The sequence below is a fragment of the Taudactylus pleione genome, unplaced genomic scaffold (genome assembly GCF_031769625.1).
Source record: "Taudactylus pleione unplaced genomic scaffold, aTauple2 ptg000085l, whole genome shotgun sequence".
Taxonomy (NCBI): domain Eukaryota; kingdom Metazoa; phylum Chordata; class Amphibia; order Anura; family Myobatrachidae; genus Taudactylus; species Taudactylus pleione.
Window position 1 is genome coordinate 4,196,601 of NW_028284487.1, and position 17,808 is coordinate 4,214,408.

Sequence of the window (17,808 nt, forward strand, 5' to 3'; positions counted from 1 at the left end):
ACACATACTGCACACATACATACTACACACATACTGCACACATACCCACTGCATACATATACATATTACAGAGTAATTATTTATACGATTGTGTAGATATGTAGTTGCATAGTTAAATACATATGTGAGCATGCTTTAGGTATGTGTACAGCTTTTTCCACGAGACCACGCCCCCTTGTTTTCAGTATCACGCGCCTTCGGCATGCACAACAGGACCCCTAGGGGCGCCCTCAAAAATATTTGCTTACTTAAAAAATTGGGCTTGGGCCGGCCCTGTGTCTGACTACCAGTGTATGTTGCTCTGTTCAGTTACCTGAGTTCTTGCCGGTCTACAAAGTGCTACTGTTATGGTATCCTGATCCTGTCAGTATTCAGCCCTGCTGTATTATTACCACAGTCCTGTCTAGTCGTGTCAGTCTGCATTCAGCTAATGTTATCTACAGTGTTCTCTACCTCGCTGCCTCCAGTTTGTGTTCCTGCCATGTCTGAGTACACCTGTCTGCGGTTTGGTTCCTGCACCTCGGCCTGCAAGGCCGCATCTAGCCCTGTCAGTTTATTCCCAGCTATTCTGCCAGCAGTGTTCTCCACCTCGCTGCCTCCAGTTTGTGTTCCTGCCGCATCTGAGTATTTCTGTCTGCTGTCTGGCTCCTGCATTATGGTCTGCTAGGCCTCAAACTGTGTTAGTACTATCACAGCTCAGTAGCCGCACCTCGGCTGTCTCAGTCGCATCACGGCGACTAGGCTGCATCCTTGTCAAGTCCATCCCGGCTGTCATAGCCACATCTCGGCTCCCAGGCCACATCTTGCCAAGTACATCTCAGCCCACAACGCTGCACCTCGGCCACTGGGCCGCATCTTGCCAAGTACATCTCAGCTGACAAATCTGCAACTCGGCCCGCAAGGCTGCATCGGTTGGTTTAAGTCGCACACTGCCCTCAAGGCCACACCTTGGCCCTCAAGGTCGCATCAGTGTGTCCCAGTCGCACATTGGTCCTCAAGGCCACTCTGTTAGTTCAAGTCTCAAGTCTGCTACCATCTCGGCGGCTCATTAGCCGCACCTCGACCTGCTAGGCCGAACCTTGAACTGTGTCTGTACTACTGCCAGTGTTCTTGCCTCATCATTGTATCTTGTCTGTGTCTTTTTGTCCAGTCCTTGTCCGTATCTTGCCTGTTTTTTTTCCTTGTCTGTACCTTGCCAGTCCTGTCTTGTCTAGTCCAGTCTGTAATCCTGCAATACCACAGTTCCGGTCTCATATAGAATCACACACAAAAGAGCAAGTAGCGCTGGTGAAATTTAAATAACATATATAGCATGTAAACTGTGGTATTTAGTAAATAAAAGATTTAATACATATAAGAATGCTACTGATTCCACAATAGGATAGATACAGTCAGCACATAACATTAAAATCATGAATTCTCACCCATAACCTCAAGTCTGTAATATAACTTTCATATAAGATCTTTGTGGGATACCATCAATATTACATTGAGTGGGGACTGTTCTTTAAGTGTTCTCCCTGGTTGCCGCTAGAGGAATATCCCTTATGGTCTTGTAGTCCAATTAATGGGTACTCAAATAGTGCGGTGTCCTATAAGCGCAATTGCCTGGTTGCCGCTAGAGGAATATCCCTTACATATGATGGTTCCAATAATGGGTCTTCAGTACATGCGGTGACTGGGCAACAAATTTCTGTATGCAGCACAGATGGTGTCTCTCATATCACTCAATCCTTAGCTTCAGGGGCTACTGGAATGTGGTGAATGGACAGCAGTATTCGCTTACAATGAGAAAATTTTAGTCTCTCAAGTCGCTGAGTCCTTAGCTCCAAGAGCTATTGGAATAGAAATGAAAATTCAAATGATGTCCCAATAAAGATCATTGAGGTGAGGGTGATATCCAAGAGAAGTCCTTCCTGCCAAGCAGCTAGTTATTATTGTCCAGCCACTCCTTGTCTGGTGTCCTAGCTTCACCGTAGTCCCTAGACATTCCTGAGAGCCATCATCAGTCACTGCTGGTGTACCCTGTCCATTACACCTGTGTTAGTACTATTACCTGCAGCCTTACTCCAGTAAGTACCAGTAGTGGAAGGACTGCCACATCTCCATCCAGCCTTGTCCCTGGTCAGCAGTCCTACGATTCTCATCTTGTGTGAGAAACGTAACAGTATGTAAATCAACTTCTTTATTCACTTCGACAGGACCAAAGGGTTGATCTTGCAATTGGATCACTAAATTTTGGCAACCATGCTTGATCTAAGGTTTAAGTAATACATAATGTCAGACATATCTGTCCATCAGCAGGTGTGTACGAGCGGTCTGCAAACCGCCCGTACACACACACCGGCAGCCACGGGGAGGGGGGCGGGACACTCCCCCCTCCCAACGGGACACACCCCCTGGTCGCCGGGACCTGCGGGCAGGCACAGATGATGGTTGTTCAGTGTGTACGAACAACCATCACCTGCATATATATCTGCAGATCACTTGATCTGCAAATATATCTGTATAGTGTGTACCCACCTTTAGTAATATCTTGCCTAGGGCCCCATTAGGTCTTAATCTGGCTCTGATATCAACCTCCCCATTAACAACTGTAATGACACCACCATATTAAACTCCTTTTGCTTACATTCTCCACAATCTTCTTAAACACTCTAGGCCCGATCCTTTACTCATTCTCACCTGTGCTAAAGGATCGGGCCTCTCTTTTATTACTGCTGAAGACTAAACGCAGCCCTAGACAAAGTATCTCTAGCCACAACACATTGGGCCTGATTCAGACTCTGCGTCTTTTGGTGGTTGCCCATCTGTGACTTTATGCAAATGCTGCTACAAATCCTTTGTCTGGAGTATATCCATGTGTAAGAATCCCGACACCGGCATGCCGACAAGATTAGGATACAGACACCTTTCGGTCAGTATCCTAACCCTCTCCCTCTCTTCCACTGCCTAAATTTAACCCTCCCTCTCTAGTGCCTAACCCTAACCCTCCACTTAGTGCCTAACCATAACCAAAATACTTACAATGATTGCATTAAAATATTAGACAAAGGCTTAAAATTTGCCCCAAGCAACAATATGAATAAATTCCAGCCATATGTTGATCTACTTAAGTTTACCAGGAAGATCACACTTAAAAAATACTTTGCAATGACAACACCCAGTGCAATCAGAAATGCTAATATGGATTTCCCCAAGAACTTAACAGATTTAAAACCGCCAAGTACATTCTATCCCAGCCATATGAAAGGGCCACATATAGAGACCTTTACGAAATTAGTAGAAAAGACATCAATAAGATCACCATCCACAAAACCAAACACAATAATCTAACGAAGAATGAACGAAAAACATTACAAGATCTGCAGGACACCCACTCAATAATTATAAAACCAGCAGACAAGGGGGGTGGTATTGTTGTTCTCAACACATCAGATTATTTAGAAGAGGCACACAGGATTCTAGGTGACAATACAACCTACCAGATTCTTAATATGGACCCCACAGACAGGTTCAAGAAGGAACTTACTGACCATCTGCAGACAGGTAGTTTAACTGGAGTATTCATCCCATAATTCCGGTATTCTACTACTTCCCTAAAATGCATAAAAACCCGCTTAGACCTCCAGGGAGACCGATCATATCGGGTATAGGATCTTTAACTTCTAACCTATCGGAATATTTAGACAATATATTACAACCTTACGTTTGCAGACAAAAAGCATATTTAAAAGATACCACTCAAATTTTGAACATCCTCAAAGATATTAAATGGGAAGAAGGATTATGGCTTGTGACGACAGACATTACCTCATTATATTCCATAATTGACCACCAACAAGGTATTTCAAGCATTAGATACCATCTAGATCAAGACAATTCTCTGACAGATACACAACGAGATTTCATTATCAATAGTATTCATTTCATACTTAAACATAATTATGTATGGTTCGATAACCTTTTCTACTTACAAACGACAGGGACAGTGATGGGTATGAGATTTGCCCCAAGTTACGCCAACTTATTTATGCGTTGGTGGGAAGACCTCAATGTTTGGGGTTGACCAGAACTTGGGGCAAATCTCGTACTCTGGAAAAGATACATCGACGATGTTTTCTTTATCTGGCGAGGAGATGAGCAATCACTGCTCGATTTCCTAACCTCAATTAACAACAATGACAATCACCTATACTTCACTTCCAACTATAGTAAGACACAAGTCACATTTTTAGATCTCAATATCTTCATAGAAGAAGGAATTTTACACACTAATACATTCAGACAAACAGTGGATGTCAATAGTTTTATTTTATCTAGTAGCTGGCACCATCCACGATGGCTAGAAACGATACCAAAGGGACAGTTCCTCAGATTAAGGAGGAACTGTTCAAAACTACAAGACTTCCAGGTACAAGGACAGGTATTATCCACTCAATTTTTGGAAAAACAATATGATAAACATAAAGTAGAACAGGCATTTAAGGAAGTAGAACAACCAGAAAGAAACGACCTACTTGATTACAAACAGAAAGATAACCAAAAAGACACGGACACCCCATTGTTCATTACACAATATTCTAGACAAGCGAAACAAATGCAACAAATTATAAAGAAACAATGGCCAATCCTACTTGGGGATGATAACCTTGCAGACATTTTACCAGCAAAACCTAAAATTGTGTACAGGAAAGCACCTGATTTAAAATACAAACCAGTACACAACCATATTCCACCGAAACAACTTATACAAACCACTATTGGTAATAATACACTCACAGGGTTTTTCTACTGTGGTGGATGCATGGGATGCAAGAATATGGGACAAAGAACAACAAAACCTACTACCACATTCAAATCTAGTAGCACCGGAAAGGAATACCCAATAACTAAAAGAATCACATGCCACAGTAAAGGGGTAATATACCTAATAGAATGTGGATGCGGAAAACAATACATTGGGAGGACCACAAGATCGCTGAGAACATGGATAAATGAACATATTAGAAATATCAGAAAAGAGGGTGTGGATCATAATCTCTCGAACCATTTCAAACTCTGTCATAATAGCGACCCCAGAACACTCATATTCCTAGGAATAGAAGAAGTGAAACCCAATTGGAGAGGTGGTAACTATGAACATAAAATTAATACAAGGGAACTCAAATGGATGTACGAACTTAACACATTCGCACCACAAGGACACAACATGGATAACGAGATAAAATCAATAATATGTAACAAGTGATACTAGATCCACTACAACTCCATGCCTTTTACTAGGATCCACTATAACCATTATGATCTTTACACATACCATCCTCCACTCTTGTGAGATATAGGGCCAAACATGAGTTTTACCAGCATCAATACACTACATAGGAGTGTGACTTCATTACACAGGAAGTGCTGACTCCTATGCCACCATGCGTATATATGGATTTAGGCTATTGCAGATATACATACTTATATGTTATATACGTGCACGTCCGTATACATATATATATTTTTTCAATTCCATATATGTCTATACTTGCGCTCAATATAAGAGGTTTATAGAAACACTATTCATATCCCAGATATGAACATTTATGTGAACAGCGACATGTAGATAGTCAATCAGTTTCCAAGGTTTTTTCCATTTTTACTTTTACCCATATTATTTCATTTTAATATATGTATTTTTTATTCAATTTGGGATTTCTATATGTACATTAGCACTATCTCTACAAGTTGTATTTATTAATCATCCTATTATCAATAAGAGTTACTCCTTACGCATTTATCTACATTTGTTGCTGTACAACCCATGGATTTGGCTATGTACTTAGCCACTTATACCTGCAACCAGAGATTTACCACTAAAATCAAGCCTAGCATATAACCACCTGTATCATCTTGGTCTAATGACATAATTAGCATATGGACCAATCAGGGTACGCTTGATTCACATGAGACCAATCTAATCAGAAGATTTTTCCTATATTATGTTGTAAGGAACCCCTACATTGACAGACAACTCCTTGAAAAAGGCCATTGGGCTGAAACGCGTTGGAGGACAACTAATCCACCATAAGATCATTACAATTATTCTATAATCAGAGATCTTCATGAGAATTACTGCTACTTCTGCGGCCGCAGCTCAGACAACCCCCACGTGACCATACCCGGAAGCGGAGGAGAAACATACAGAGGAGAAGGGCCTGACACGTGACTAGACCAGGAGACCAGGCAGAACGAAGGGCAGACAAGCACTGCAGACCAGCACAGCCGGCAAGAGGAAGGAGCGGACAGCGGCGATACCAAGGAAGTTAAGTCTCTGATGTGAGGGGGATGTATGGTCATTGGCTACACAGAGTCTGACTATAGCATCTCCCACACCAGGGCAGCAGTTGTTCCGGACTGCAGCTCCGGCGGACGCCTGGGAACAGGCGCACCACCGGCATCTGCACGGGAGTCAGCAGCAACCGTTCAGAGTTTTACCCCCTGGCTGCCGATCTCTCCATACTCCCTTCCTCAGGAAGTTTCATCTAGCGCTACATTAGACTGTACCATATAACAAGCGGGATGCTGCTACAACCCCATTCCTATAGACCGATCTGTCCAGAACCCTCATCTCACTAATTATATGACTTTGGACCCATTCTGAGCTCTGATATTGAACCATCTGTTTAAACAGCAGTATATCTCATTCATGATCTCCTATGCATGTCTATCTTATTTGATCATTATATATGATTAATGTTTATCACCTTTCTACCCATCTATTTGTCTTTGTTATAATTAGTGATATACTTATCACCTTCCCTATTCATTTATTTGTTTTTGTACATTTTGTGATATATACATATGAATTGTATATGCCCCCCGTTTTTTGCATTAAAACCCCTCGTTGTTTCATAATCATACTGACTCTCACGGTTTACATATCAGTCCATATGAGACCACCTTCATAGCCTAGATTAAGGTTAAGCTGAGCGCAGTACGTATATCTTTTTATCCATTTGCCTATTTACAGTGTCAGCTGTCCCACTTACTGCAGCTCGCCAACCATACCCATTCTCAGTGCGCAGATATCCTACCTCCTCTTCTCCTATGAAATATATCGCCCCTGCTTAACCACCTTGGGCCGATCAGATAAAAAAATGTAGCAGCCACTTACAAGTAAAACTATTTAAACCCAAGCAGAATAGTTTAGCAACCAGCAAGCTGAGTATAATAGTATTGAAAGCTGAACTAAAATCAACAAATAAAATTCTTACATAGGTATTCCTAACTTCTAAATGTGATTGAACCTGATGCAAAACAGTCAGGACAGCATCCTCCGTCAAGCGGTTTGGCCTGAAGGCAAATCGAGAGGGATCAAATCCCACAAAAAAATTTGATCTTACATGCTTCAACACTAGCCTCTCAAAGCATTAAATCGCTAAATATGTCAAGGCTATTGGCCGGTAGTCATTTAGACATTTTGGTATTCCACTCTTGGGAATGGCAACTATGGTAGTGGAATTAAAAAAGGTAGGGACCACACTGTATGCTAGGGAAATTTTTTTAAATTAATGTAAAAATCCCAGCTAACTGGTCACTGCACTCCCTTAAAACTTTACCTTGAATGCCATCCGAACCTCATCTAGTCTCTGCTCCAGAGTCAAAACACCTTGGAGTAGAACACATTTAGATCATCTACCAAAGAGCTATTCACATTCTGTGAGGTTCTGATTTTGTTGTGGAACTGGGGTGGTGATAGGAGCAGACACAGAAGAAGCCTTAAATGAAAAAGTGAAGTTTTTAATAAGTGGCTTAGAAGACATGGGAATGGCAAATGAAAAAGTCCAGGTATAGCACTAAAGTGCACTTGATAACTGTAGTGGGGGTTAATGGGAGAATGTCCAGATAGTGACAGGCAGAGGCAGTCCAGTATGTAGATATGGTGAGCTGTAACAGAATGCAGGCAGAGGTAGTTAAGTCCAGCTGGGAGTGAATGGAAGCAAGGTGCAGGGAAACAGCAGGTTCAGGTACTGAGGCAGGTCAAAAGGTGTATGGAGGGTGCAGGGTAAGTCCAGCAGGTTGGAGCAGGCAAGGTTCAGGCTAGTAGCGTTTACAAGCAGGCAGGTAAGGTACAGGTACTCTCTCTCAGCCGCAGCTGAGAAACACGTTGCATTGGCAAAGGAAGGAAGGTTCTGGACCTTCCTAAATACTCAGTGCCGCACTGTGACTGGCTGGAATGAGCACATGACCTACCAGGATTGGACAGCTGGAATCACATGGTCGCAGGCAAGATGGCGTCGCCCATGCCAACGGAACAGAAACACCGCCAGACCTCACCAGGCCTAGTGACAATGTGCCCGCACAGAACCACGTGCAGCCAATGCCCCTCACCAAACACCAGCACTGCTGCCAGAGACCCCCCACCATAACGACCTCACAGGTAATACCCGGTGACTACCATGCCGAGAAACCCTGGCCGTGACACATTCCTAGCACCAGCCGGTTTCACCATAATCTGTAAGGCACTGCATACATTGCAAAATGCGCCTTGAGTCACCATTTTGACTAAAGTTCACCTCCATTTTTGCTGAATAACCTGCTCTGGCCCGCCTAATACCCCTCCTTAAATTGGCCCTAGCAAGTCGATCTTAGATCTGTACCTTGCCACCTCTCATTCACTCCTGCCTCTAAGACTATTCCTGTGCTGCTTCCCACTTATGAAACACCTCACATTGCTTGATTTGAGTTAGGCACTAGAGGGAGGGTTAGGGGAAGAGATAGGGATAGAGGAGAAATACTCACCATAATTCCGGGGGATCACAGCTCAAGAAGTCACAGTCACATGACCACTGGGAGCTTAAATCTGCACTGGACTCGCTGCAGCCATTGGGAGAAGAAAGTCACTGCTGGGCCACCAAGGACTGTTGAGATTCTATTATGTTGACATTTCATCACGGTCTACATGATGCATGTCAACATGATCAACAACCACATTATGGCATGTCGACATTATGACTGTCGACGTATCATACTCAACCCTTCTATCTCATGGCTGCACCTTCTTTACCAACCTCACATACATTATATGTGTTCTATTTTTTATGTTTGGCTTGTTTTATGCATGATTTGTATTTATACCAAGTGCTGCATCACTGTGGCACTATACAAATAAACAATGGCTAGGAGGATTAATAATAAGATTTACCTAATGAAGTTTTCGTTTCAAATTTGCCTTCCTCTGAAGTAACACAGTTTGAGTATTTGAAAAGGAGACCCTGGTAAATGTATAATCAGCAATAACACTATGTGTGTAAATTTAATGTTCTTGCTTTTTAAATGTGTTTTGTGTTGTATTTTATAATCATATTAATTTAGGTGCTAGAGTTAGGCTTATTCAGATCAATACTAATTACTGTCTGCTCTACTATATAACGCTGCAGCAATGGTTATAGCCAGACAGTCTCTTCAGTCACTGCTGTAGACAGAACAGATCCAGGGCTCTTGTCTGTGTCACAGAATAATGTGAGAGAGACTTGTTGCTCTTCATTGCTTGCATCATGCTGCAGCTAACAGTCCCCGTCTTTGCTTGGTTGTGTGACAGAGAATGATTTAAGTTAGAGGTCCCTGCTGGCTGTTAGTGAGTCACACTCTGGCAGTGCTTGGCACTTGCAAATTCCTTTCTTATGTACAGTAGCTTGTGTGTATACGTGTATGTGTGTGTGTGGGGGGGGCAGGCTTTGTCTAAGGAAATAATCTGCAATATGTACGTTGTTCCTGACGCCTTTTCTCTCACAGATGAGCCTTATTTTGCTTGCCATCTGCGCTTGTTTATATCTTGCAGCAACCGAGGAGAATGTAGGAGGGTTTTTTACTCTATGTAAGAAAAAAGTGACACATTTTCTGTGCCGTTCTGCGGTGTATCAAGAACAACAAACAGAGATACAGTGGTTTGGCACAAGAGACTAATACAGTATGAATGGTTGTCACTGAAGGTTGAGTCTTCTGTCACTACAAACACAATTTCCCTATGTGTACAGTATGTGACAATGTTTCTCATTGTAAAAGAGGATGAGCACTTAATGTCTCTCAGTAAAATGATCGGTACATTTATAAAATAAAATAAATTACTTGGGTCTTTTTGTGATTATTAGCTACACGAGTTGCAGACATAGTGTCTGATTCTGAGTCACACACATTACACATGTAATGCTAATTTTCATGTAGTTGAGCGTTTTTTTTTTGCAGCTGCACAGTGTGAGCACAAAGGTGCTGCAGTAATAGAAACAGACGATATCAGATACAGTAGTTTGCAGGAATCTATGACCTGCAAACTTTCTTTGTTCTAGGGAATAGGATTGCCACCTAGCAACAGCTGGTGGGGTAGGATGGCAAGCCTCCCGACTGCCGCTGGAGAAGGGAAGTGAAAAGAATTTTCACTTACCTTCTTCCACAGCCGAGGGAGCGGGCTGGTGCGGCTCCTGTGATGCATGTATGTGTCACGTGCACAGCCGCACGCACGCACGGGTACACCCGGACACAAGCGCTGATAAGCCAGCAGGCTGCACGCGCATGCTGGTCACGTGTGCGAGCGATGACCTGCGCTGTACAGCCCGCCCCCTGCAGATTTTACGGAAGCTTACGGATGGCAATCCTGAGGAGAACAATAGGTGTGAGGTGTGTAACCTCGAACTGTGCTCGCATACCAATAAGGACTGAAGACTAAGGGATGCAGAGTGAACAGTATGTAATAGTAGTCTTGGCAACTTAGACAACCAGGAGTAGAAGAAGAACTGATAAATGGAATGAACTATTAAACTTAGGAAACGTCTTAGAACCAGGAATTAAAGGAAGATTTCAAGCAGACTTTCGGCATTCGAAGAACAACGCAGTGAAGTCAGTCCTGTTGTTTAGGTGGCTGCACTTGCTGTTTCTTTGGACCCTTTAGAGCACCTGAAACCAAAGGAGAGAAGAGCATTTAGCAGTATTGGAGATAAACGGAGACACCAATACACCTAGCAAGGTATAGGGAGGGTAGGGTGGGGTGGGTGCTGTTGCTAGGTGGCAATCCTATTCCCTAGAACAAAGAAAGTTTGCAGGTCATAGATTCCTGCAAACTACTGTTTGTTCGTTGGGAGGCTTGCCACCTAGCAACAGCCGGTGGGCAGACTACCAATATACCTGGTGGTTGCTCTGAGAAACTCTATCCTCTGGGAATCAGAAGGTCTCCAATAGTGCCTAACAAAGGTACGTGTAGAGGACCAATGTGCAGCCTGAATTATAGATTGCAAAGGTAGCCCTTTTGCAGCTGCCGAAGTGACTGCCGCGCTGTGGAGGGAATGACCCTTAAACAGTAAAGTGTCTATACCAGAATCACGCATAACCGATCCTATCCATCCTTGTACTGTGGAAGGTCTGGCAGTGCGAAAGGGTTTATGAGAAGTAATAAAGAGTTGGGAAATGTTGCCTCTGTGTGAAGCAGTGATAGCAAGATAAGAAGACAAGCACTCCACTAAGCAAAGGGCAGTATCCGACTCATCTTTAACGAGGTCAAACTCCACTAAAGGATTTTGAAATTAAGTGGTTTTTGTGTGTCCTCTGAATATTATGTGGTAACCTGCTGGGGTTGGTGTCATCCAGGGGTCTGAAATGTCTATCAAGGAGATTTCCGCTCCTCTTGCTGCAAAAGCCAAAGCTAGGAGGGATGCCAGTTTCCTTGACACACAGGAAATATCTGAGGTTGAAGACATACTGGCCAAAAAATCCAGAAAGGGTTCGATGTCCCAAGTGGAAGAGTAACGTGGACATGATGGCCTAGATAAGAAAATGCCTTTGAGCAAGAGGAGATATAATTTATTCTCAGAGAGTCCGGGAATTAGGAGTGTGAGGGCAGAGCCGTATGAGCGTATGGTGGCCGAAGTCAACCCTGCCTCATATCTGCAACTAGGAAGTCTATGGCAGAGTTTACAGCAGAGGATAAGTGAGGAGTAGGACGTGTGGTTTGCCAGAAAATAAATTCCTTTATGATTGTGTTATATTTAGATCTCATTCTTGGCCTAAGAGATGCATTAATAAGTGCTGAGAGGTGTGAACCTGTCAATAACAGAGCAATATCGCCATCCAGATGCAATGCGGTAGCTCCCGAAGCAGGTCTTGAGTTTCTTGGAAGCAGTCTTTGGATAGACCCAGGGGAAGTTTGGGTCCTATGCGTAGGAGACTGATTATGGGGAATCAAATTCTGGATGGCCAGACTGGGTATACCAGAATGATTCGGGGTACCCTGTCTGTTCTTATCTTGTGATGTACTGTCAACAACATGGCTGGGGGAGGAAAGGCATATGGGAGGATGAGATTTGTCCATGGAAATTACATTGCGTCTGTGCGGAAGGCAGTTTGTATCCAGATTCTGGGTACGAAGGTTGGAACCTGAGCATTGGATGAGGTTGCAAATAGATCCAACTGCGGTTGGCCGAATGCTGTCACAATGTTGTGAAAAAATCTCTGGCTTCAGGGATACTCTGTCTAGAGTGAGGCAAGTCCTGGAAAGGAAGTCTGCCAGCTCATTTAGTTCACCCGGTACATACACGGCAGACAGCTGAATAGATCTTTGTAATGCCCAGCTCCAGATGTCTATTGATTTTCGGCAAAGTAGTAGTGAACATGTGCCGCCCATCTTGTTGATATAAGACACTGCGGTCTTGTTGTCTAGGCGAATCTGAACCGGAATGTCTCGCAGCTGAGGGTGTACTAGAGCCTCCAGGACTAACTTGGCTGCTCTTAGTTCTAAAAGGTTGATATGGGCCTCCGAATCCTGAGTGGACCACTTGCCTCTTATGGCTTTGTCTCGTCTGAATGCTCCCCAGCCTGTGAGGGAAGCATCTGAGGAGATTATAGGGGTTCTAGGAGAGGCATGGGAAGAGGCAGGGGAAGAACTAGCCAATTCTCTATCTCCTGGTGTGCTATAGCCATGAGTAGAATTTTGTCTGACCATGTGAGACCTCTTTTGAGAAGAGATCCCAGAAGGTCCTGAGAGTGTCTGCAAATGAGGGGTGCATGTAGAAACCCTGGATCTAACTCTCTCATTTTCCCAATAAATCTGTCGAGATCTCTCATGATGAGCTGCCGGTGGAGAATATGAGAAATAAAGGTCTGAATGTCTTTCCATTTGTCTGATGGGACTGCTATAGAGAAAGAAGGGGAATCTATTAGGAAACCTAGAAAGGTTATACATTGGAAAGGGGTTAGTATTGATTGGGCATAATTTATTGAGAAGCCTAGATTGAGAAGCAGGGATACGATTAAGTCTCACTGAGAGAGCAGCTTCTCGCGTTCTGCATGGACTACCAGAAGGTCGTCCAAATAAATTATGCAGCTAATTTGTTTTTGCCAGAGATGAGTTACTACTGCTTTCATAAGCCGGGTGAATGTGTAAGGGGCATTGGACAACCCGAAGATCATCACTGTCCATTGGCAGAGCACATCATACCAAAGAAATCTCAGAAGCCTTCTGTGGTTTGGGTGGACCTGAATTGCATGGAAGGCCTCCTTGAGGTCTATCTTTATGCAATAGTCATTTTGAGTAAGGAGGAAAAGAATCTCTGCCAGACCTTCCATTCTGAATGTGCAATGTCTTATGTACCGATTTAGGGATTTGACGTTTCAATACGGGTCTGTAAGAACCATCCTGCTTTCTTATGGGGAAGAGGTGACTGGTCCAACATTTCTTGGAAGTGTCTGCCAATTCTATTTTGCCCTGAGATAATGCTAGGGTCAAATCGTCCTCCAGCTGAGGGCTGGCTTTTGTAGAGCAGGGAAATGTTTGGCGAGGGAATCTTAGAAATGGGAGAGACAGGCCTTTTTGTATGATATTTCAGCCATTTGTCTGTGGTAATCTCCTTCCACAAAACTATTGCATGAGAGAGGCCAAGGCGGGAGGATATCTGTAAATGACTTACCATGTCCTCTGTCTCTTCTGGAGGGGTTGGTGGTTAGTGAATGATGCACCTCTGGCACCTCGAATCCTATTGTAGCCTCCTCTTTGTCCTCATGGGGCACCTCGCTGGTCTTGGGTCGAACTGCTGGATCCTGCAGGACGACCCTCCTGGCAAAAGGGCCGTTTGGAGGACTGATGGCCTTTAAGATCCACAAAGGATTTGCGGGCTTTGTAACAAATTTTAAAATCGTCAATTAATTCTGGGCCAAAAAGATCGGAGTCTACAAAGTTAGGGACTTCTACTGGCCTGGGGGCAAACTCAGTTAAACCAGCTCTAGTTAGCCAGTGGATTCTACGAGTATTCGATATGAAATCAAAAGTCTGCCCGACCATCAGGGTTGCTCTGCTTATGGCTTTAAGGAGAGCTGCCTTAGAGGTTACCAATGAGTCTAGAGATCCGCTAGCGGATCCCTCTATTTCTGCTTTGTCCAGTACGAACTGCAGAGATCCTGCAGTGTCAGACACTTTAAGCTGCAATTTTCTGAGTAATTTGTTGATAGTCACTCTGGGTTCTGTCACCAATGAGTGAAGACAGTGCTGGGTCAATAGCTGGGGCGAAAAGAGCAGGAATATCTGGGATTCGCAGAACCATTTCATCCTCCTTTACGAGGGCAGTTCTAAATGCTAACTGGGCAAAATTATATAGTTGGGAGCATTCGCTCAGTGCCCAGTGTGAGGCGTAAACCTTATTAGGAGGTATTAGGCCTGCTAATGCACTCTGGCAATTTGCAGGTCACTACATTCGCCTCTCTTAGAGGATGCTGAAGTTCTGGTGACTTTTTCTGACTCCCAGTCTACTGATTGGTGACTGACATCGTCGTGTTGAATAAGGGCCAGAGAACGCTGTTTACTGGACCCATTGTGGGAGCGTGGCAGAGCTTGGTGCCAGTAACTAGCTGGAGATAAATGCCGGCCATGAGCAGGAGATGGTGGTTTGTTATGCACCATAGAGATATTCCAGCAACGGGCAATACCTGGGAATGAAACTTTTTTTTTCCTGAACAGGTGTCTCTTGTAGTACTCACATTTTTCTTTTTTTAAGTACTTTTCCTCACAACCTTGTGTGAGAACAGTTAAATGGAGGGGGAGTGAACCTTCAGAGGCTGCCTCAGAGCTGTCCCTGCTGTCTTCTGACCTGGCAGAGATCAGCAATCTTTTCCTTTTAAATATAAATTCCTCAGATGAGGAATAATCAGTGGAGAGCTTTCGCCTATATTTTTTACTAATATGGCTGACAGATGGGGACACTTCAGCGCTGAGGTAAAATCTGCAGAGGGCGGGCTGTAAAGCGCAGGTCATCGCGCACGCACGTGACCTGTATGTACGTGCAGCCTGCTGGCTCATAAGCACTTATCAGCGGGTGCACACGGCTGTGCACGTGACGTGCGCGTGCCGAGCGCGCACATACACGCATCACAGTAGCCGCACCAGCCCATTCCCCCGCTGTGGAAGAAGGTAAGTGAAAATTCTTTTCACTTCCCTTCTTCAGCAGCAGTTGGGATTCTTGCCATCCTACTCCACCAGCTGTTGCTAGGTGGCAAGCTTCCCGACAAACAAATAGGGCGGAAAAGAGATGGGCGTTCCTGGGCGGTACTAGAACTGTACGCAAAACTCTGTCTCCTGGGCTTGTGATAAAAGTGTGGCAGGCATCGGAAGCCGGTTCAAGTGGCGATGGTGCACCAATGGTGGCATCCAGCAGTGGCTCCTGCCCTCTTACCTGAGGGGGGCTTCCGCTGCTTCTGGTCCTGGCACCTGCACAATGAATGTCAGGCACTGGGACTTGCCATGCACATGAGTGGCGTTAGCGCCGTTCATGCGCATAACACTGGACCAGCTTCTCGGGGCTGCATTGGTAGCAGCCCCGAGAAGCACTTTAAGGCTTCCTGAAAGGCAGAGCAGTGGCTTCCACTGGAAGCCACTCTCTGCTTATGGCAACCTGGACTGGACAATACAGTGGATGGCACACTGAGACAAGTATACCTGTTACTTGCAACCTTTCAATGTTACTGTAGGTTAAGTGGCTTGCTCACGAGTTAGTAGCCCCAAGCATCTTTTTGTGTTTATCCCTGAAGGAAAAACTTAAAATATTGTTTACAAAGACATTTTGTGATCAATGTCTACAATATAAAATATACATCACAATACTTTGTAAAAATAGTTCTGCTGAGACATCAGACATCCACGACAGCGAAGCTGCGGACAAATGCTAGTTATTTATTATTAATTATTTGAACACAATTTTATAATCAACTGCGAGAATCTGTGTCCTTAAACAAAATACCCTCCCTATATCATCTGCTAGCACCCCAGTGGCATACAATAGTGTGCCCCAGCAAATGGGGAGCGGACTGATTATTGTCCGAAGTAGGTCTTAACAATCACCAGACAACTGTGTATTACTCCCAATCTGTCCACCTGTTTCTACCCAGATGTCAGGAGGACAGAGGTATTCCATTAAAATTTTTCACTGTGACAGGGCACTTACGCAGCCAAAAGCTCTACAATCCTGTCGGGGGACACTGGGCAATACCCAAGCCTTAATTTTGCCTGGCCACTTCAATTTCCTGCGGCCTCTCAAACCATCACACAGGTGCCCTCTTAAAGCTGCTAGAAAAGATTGATCTGTGTATTGTTGGGATCATGTAAAAAAAATGTTGTCAGAGAGAGTCCTGGAGAAAAATAGTGAGAGAAAATCTGATGTAGAGTCATTCAAGACAGTTTAGAGCCACACTAATTTCAGTATGCCTTGGAGCTCAACCTGCTCTGAAAACAAGTCCCTAAGCTGGAACTATCACCAGCATGGTGCCCTATGACAAGCCAATCGGTTCATTTTAGCCATGTTAAAAAACATACATGGAAAATGTCCACTAACGATATGTATGTATGTCATCCTCTGCCTTTACTAACAGGCCTCAGACACACTGAATGATCCAAGCACATGTGGCTAAATTGGAAACTAGCCCAGTGACTTTGCCCTTGGCCCAAGCAGCACACAGGCTGTTCCATACTGACATTTGTTAAGACAAACAAAAAACTACTTATTTTATTTAGCAATTTTCTCCCAAACTGGCCTTATCGTTTCAGCTCTGAAGCCCCTAAAATGTATGTCCTGAATTATAAATCTCCAAACTAGACATGTTAAAGGCTCCATGGACATCCACCAGCATTAGCTATCCTTTTTAAACTCTTCATATAACATGCAGGGAACCATCCCTCACTTTACATTTGTTCATTATTATTATGCTTTATTTTCATGGCGCCACAAGGGTTCCACAGCGCCTTAGAAATGAGTAAAAAAAGAAAACAGTGACCTACAGTACAAAAACAATGCAGTACGACATGGTTTATAAATAGTGCTAAAACTACGATCATAACACTCGAATAAACATCAAGGTGGCAGCAACCAAGGGTCAGGTGTTGTTGTAGGGATTATATGATAATATAAGGGAAAGGAGAGGCACAAGAAGCAAGAGAGCCCTGCTCATGAGGGCTTACATTCTAAAGGCGAAGGGCAGACAGACAGGGGTGACACAGATGGGGTAGACAGTGAGGAAGGAGCAAGGAACAGTGGGATAGGATGAGAGTTTGATGAAGAAGTGGGTTTGAGATCCTGTTTCAAGTTTAGTAGAAAGGTGGAGAGTCTGATAGGGAGAGAGTTCCAGAGGTAGGGAGCAGCACAGGGGAAATCTTGGAGACAGGAGGTGGGGGAGGCATGCATTTATGGAGCAAAATGGGCGGACGGGAATGTGAAGGGAGATAAGGTCAGAGATGTAAATGGGAGAGAATTGGGTGAGGGCTTTGTAAGGGAGTGCACATGGGGGATGCAA

At 44.0% G+C, this 17,808-nt stretch overlaps 1 pseudogene; it reads right to left on the reverse strand.

Annotated features, from left to right (window-relative positions):
* Positions 1 to 1,727: 1,727 nt before the first annotated feature.
* On the reverse strand, positions 1,728 to 15,280 carry LOC148529662 (uncharacterized; annotated as a pseudogene).
* Between the last annotated feature and the right edge of the window lie 2,528 nt (positions 15,281 to 17,808).